We start from the raw sequence: 4,856 nt of genomic DNA, 5'->3' as shown, positions 1-4,856 counted from the left end.
TTGCTTCCCTCCTTTGTTCAGGTGTGCTCTCGTCATTGTTCCATCTGCAAAAAACACCCTTTCTGCAAAAAGTAAAATTACCTTGCTAAAAAAACTTTTTTGTCTAAATGCTAATTTTTCCTTACAGTACCAAGAAACAAGCATTTTACATATAACATTCTGTGTGTAAACATATTGGCTGAAATTAAAGTTTTTCCATAAATTGAACATTGGAATAAAAGCACAACAGGGTTTTCTATTTTTTCTTTTTCTTTTTTTTTTTTTTTTTTTTTTTTGAGCCAGAGTCTCTGTCGCCCAGGCTGGAGTGCAGTGGTGTGATCTCAACTCACTGCAACCTTCACCTCCTGGTTCAAGTGATTCTCTTGCCTCTGCCTCCCAAGTAACTGGGACTACAGGTGCGCACCACTCCGCCCGGCTATTTTTTTTTTTTTTTTTTTTTGTATTTTTAGTAGAGATGGGGTTTCACCATGTTGGTCAGGCTAGTCTCAAACTCCTGACCTCTGATGATCTACCCACCTTGGCCTCCCAAAGTGCTGGGATTACAGGTATGAGCCACCAGGCTTGGCCATGAACAAGATTTGTATGTAATATTAAAGGATAATGAAGATTTTTGTTTGCCTTTTGAATAAACCACAGGAAAAAGAAAGGAAAGACAAGAGATAGATTGTTTGGAAAGCTAAGTCTTCCCTCTATCAATAAGTAAAGTTTTATGCCTTTTAAAAATTTTTGAGTTATTTTTGGCTAAATGAATAACTTAGGGTGACCTAGAATTCTATTTTATAATAGCAAGTATTTTAAACCTTTGATATTTGACAAACTTTCCAAAATCAAATTATAAATTTTATATTTTTCTGACTTAATTAATGTTTTAGATATTAGGTCCCCTAAAGTCCAAAAATGATATATTTGACTTATTTGTATAAAAAAATCGCCCAGAAGCAGAGTCGGAAGGGGAGTTGGTCAGGTTATCCCCAGGGGGTGGAGAAGAGGAGGCCCAGGAAGAGGGGGTAAAAAGAAGGTGGAGGATCCTGACTACCACTGAATCCAATACTGCTTCTCCTAGACCTGAGGCATAAAAAGAGAAGGGTGTGAAGGCCGGGCGCGGTGGCTCAAGCCTGTAATCCCAGCACTTTGGGAGGCCGAGACGGGCGGATCACGAGGTCAGGAGATCAAGACCATCCCAACATGGGCTAACATGGTGAAACTCTGTCTCCACTAAAAAATACAAAAAACTAGCCGGGCGAGGTGGCGGGCGCCTGTAGTCCCAGCTACTCGGGAGGCTGAGTCAGGAGAATGGCGTGAACCCGGGAGGCGGAGCTTGCAGTGAGCTGAGATCCGGCCACTGCACTCCAGCCTGGGCGACAGAGCGAGACTCCATCTCAAAAAAAAAAAAAAAAAAGAGAAGGGTGTCTCATCCCCCTTCCTCCTCTCCTCCCTCTCCTGAGCCTTAGCCATGGCCGAGGCAGGGGCTGGGCTGAGCGAGACTGTCACTGAGACAACGGTTACCGTGACAACCGAGCCCGAGAACCGCAGCTTTACCATCAAACTTCGGAAACGGAAACCAGAGAAAAAGGTGGAATGGATAAGTGACACTGTGGACAATGAGCGCATGCGCCGCCGCTCATCAAAATGCTGTTGTATTTATGAAAAACCCCGGGGCTTTTGGCGACAGCTCCACGGAAAGTGATAAGGAGGAAGAAGAGGGCTGTGGTCATACACACTGTGTACGTGGCCACCGCAAAGGATGGCGTCGTGCAACCCTGGGACCGACCCCCACCACGCCTTCCCGGCCTCCTGACCCTTCCCAGCCCCCAGCAGGGCCAATGCAGCGCTAAATTCCTCTTTCCCCCACCCTTCCTGAATGTATCCATGTGCTTTCTTCTCCAGTACCCTCCTTCTCTCTCTTCTGCCTGATAGAGGGAAGAGGAAGAGGAGGGTAGACAGAGATCCTGGAATTCTGACTTGCTGCTATTTCAGAACCCAGACTCCTGAGTTCCCCCAGTTCTCATTTTTCCTCCCAATACCCACCCTTCTCTCTCGAGGGATCTAGGCACCTCGGTCCCAGCCTCTTCCTTTTGTTCTCGCTGTCAAACTGCCTGTCCTGGGATCTGGTTATCTTGGCCGTGCACTCTCAACTTGAGTAGCAAACACCGAAATTGGGTTTTCAACAGTCCCAGCTTTCACTGCCAGGGTCCCAGTCAGATTCCAGAAATTCTCACCCTGACTCTGCTTGCTAATACTGGTTTAGAGCTATCCCACTAAAATATTTAATCCTAATTCTTAGTCCTTGCCTGTGGGATATGGGGTCCTACAGGAGACCTCAGGGCTCCCAGCCCTTCTCCTGCTAACTCTCCTCATGCCCTCAAGAGGAGTTAGAAGAGAGTTCCTTGTCATTCTCACCTCTAATGGAAGATGGAACAAGAAATAATCATATTCGTTCTTCGCACCCTTCTCCTGTGATCTAGGATTTCTGACAAAGCTGGCTTGAAACTCGTCACTTAGAGCCAACTATCTCCTCAGCCTTTTGTTTTTCAGCTTCAGAGACAGATTTAGTATAGTCCCAAGGACCTGGGTCCCTGGGAGAGGAAGGAAAAGGGAAGGAGCAAAGAGATTAGGGTATGTCCCCTACACTACACACTTACCTCTTAATTCCTAGGCTTTGATTTCTCTGCCAGCCCAGATGTTCAGTTCTCTTGGCCCTCCCTACCCCTTTGCTGGGATCTGGTTGTCATTTTCTTTTTTTTTTTTTTTTTTTTTTTTTTTTTTTTTTTGAGACTGAGTCTGGCTCTGTCGCCCAGGCTGGAGTGCAGTGGCCGGATCTCAGCTCACTGCAAGCTCCGCCTCCCGGGTTTACGCCATTCTCCTGCCTCAGCCTCCCGAGTAGCTGGGACCACAGGCGCCCGCCACTTCGCCCGGCTAGTTTTTTGTATTTTTTAGTAGAGATGGGGTTTCACCGTGTTAGCCAGGATGGTCTCGATCTCCTGACCTCGTGATCCGCCCGTCTCGGCCTCCCAAAGTGCTGGGATTACAGGCTTGAGCCACCGCGCCCGGCGGTTGTCATTTTCTTTTACCAGTTCTTTTGCCATACACAGTTGTAGAGACCAGTCAAATCCACACCACCACTGAGATCTCATTCATTGCCACAGATGCACAAAATAAATAACCCAAAATCACATGCACAAAAAGTCATACAGGAAACATTGTCAAATATGAAATGGTGTTTGGCTTTCTTTGGGTTATATTTGTATAAATATGTTATTGGTATGTGTTCCAAAATTATGGGAAGCGCCTATGTTATTAATAGTTATAATTGTTATGTAAAATCATTGAAAGCCATAGAAGTAACCACAATTCCTAGTCAAATGTGACTTTAACAATGGCTGTCCTAAGACTTTTTGTCATCCACAGACAATTGTTGTCTTGTTTTAATCCTCTTCGAAAGGTGGTTTATAATCAGCTATAGGTCTTTGACAGGTGCTCTTTTTTTTTTTTGAGACAGAGTCTCACTCTGTCGCCCAGGCTGGAGTGCAGTGGCGAGATCTCCACTCACTGCAAGCTCCGCCTCCTGGGTTCACGCCATTCTCCTGCCTCAGCCTCCCGAGTAGCTGGGACTACAGGCGCCCGCCACCGCGCCCGGCTAATTTTTGTATTTTTAGTAGAGACGGGGTTTCACTGTGTTAGCCAGGATGGTCTTGATCTCCTGACGTCGTGATCTGCCCATCTCGGCCTCCCAAAGTGCTGGGATTACAGACGTGAGCCCCCGCGCCCAGCCTTGACGGGTGCTCTTAAAGGCAGGTTTCTGATAACTTTGGAGATTGTGACATTAGAATAGAGGAAAAACTTCCAGGACTGTCATAGCTGAAATGTTTATGAATATCAAGCAGAACAGGTGTTAATTGCATGGACTGAACTAATAACAGAAGACTGAAATAATCCTTTTATGACTTTTTGCTTAAAATGTTGCTGATCTTTTGTTTTGTTTTTCAGAGGCAAGATAACTTTTAAGCTATTTACATTTTTTTTTTTTTTTGAGACAGAATCTCGCTCTGTTGCCCAGGCTGGAGTACAGTGGCGCAATTTCAGCTCACCACGACCTCCACCTCCTGGGTTCAAGCAATTCTTGTGCATCAGACTCCTGAGTAGCTGGGACTACAGGTGCACACCACCACACCCAGCTAATTTTGTATATTGTTAGTAGAGACGGGGTTTTGCCATGTTGACCAGGCTGATCTCAAACTCCTGACCTCATGTGATCTGTCCACCTCAGCTTCCCAAAGTGTTGGGATTACAGGCATGAGCCACAGCGCCTGGCCTATTTACAGTCTTTGATAATTGAGTGAAGTATACTCCTATAAACAAAAGTTGGGGCATATTCGTTTCTCTCTACCTTATTTATCCAGAATTTGGAAACCCTTTGTGAGTATTTTTAACTTATGGCAATATAGTTATTTGCATAAGTGCAGTAAGCATCTGTCTTCATTTGTGACAGGACACAATTGGAGAAACTGGTAATTTTACCAAGGCTTTGACTGGAATGGCATGCTTTTCTTTAAGGAATCAAAACTGACATATAGAGCCAATAACAGGCCCTTGGGAAAACTGGCTTTATACCTTGTCTACACAGCCCCTCTACAGGGTTCCTGACCTGTGGTAAGTAAAGAATGTCACTTTCTGACAGGCCCAGGAGCCCCAAGTTATATTGGGACCTCAAGAGGAGAGAAGTTTACCCAACTCATACAGGTATTTGACAGTAATAACCCATGGCTTGGCTTGACTTTAAAAAAAAAAGTCTTATCCAAGATTCCTTATGGAGCAAAGTTCCATCAAAGTCAATTTAAAAAGGAGTCTACATGGCA

The 4,856-nt window shown here is 45.1% G+C and overlaps 1 pseudogene; it reads left to right on the top strand.

Annotated features, from left to right (window-relative positions):
* Nucleotides 1–1,415: 1,415 nt before the first annotated feature.
* LOC105483155 (E3 ubiquitin-protein ligase PPP1R11 pseudogene) lies at nt 1,416–1,835 on the top strand (annotated as a pseudogene).
* Nucleotides 1,836–4,856: the final 3,021 nt, after the last annotated feature.

This window comes from Macaca nemestrina, chromosome 1, assembly GCF_043159975.1.
Source record: "Macaca nemestrina isolate mMacNem1 chromosome 1, mMacNem.hap1, whole genome shotgun sequence".
NCBI classification, from domain to species: Eukaryota; Metazoa; Chordata; class Mammalia; order Primates; family Cercopithecidae; genus Macaca; species Macaca nemestrina.
Note: the sequence above shows the minus strand (reverse complement) of the source record. Positions and strands in the feature narration are given on the sequence as shown.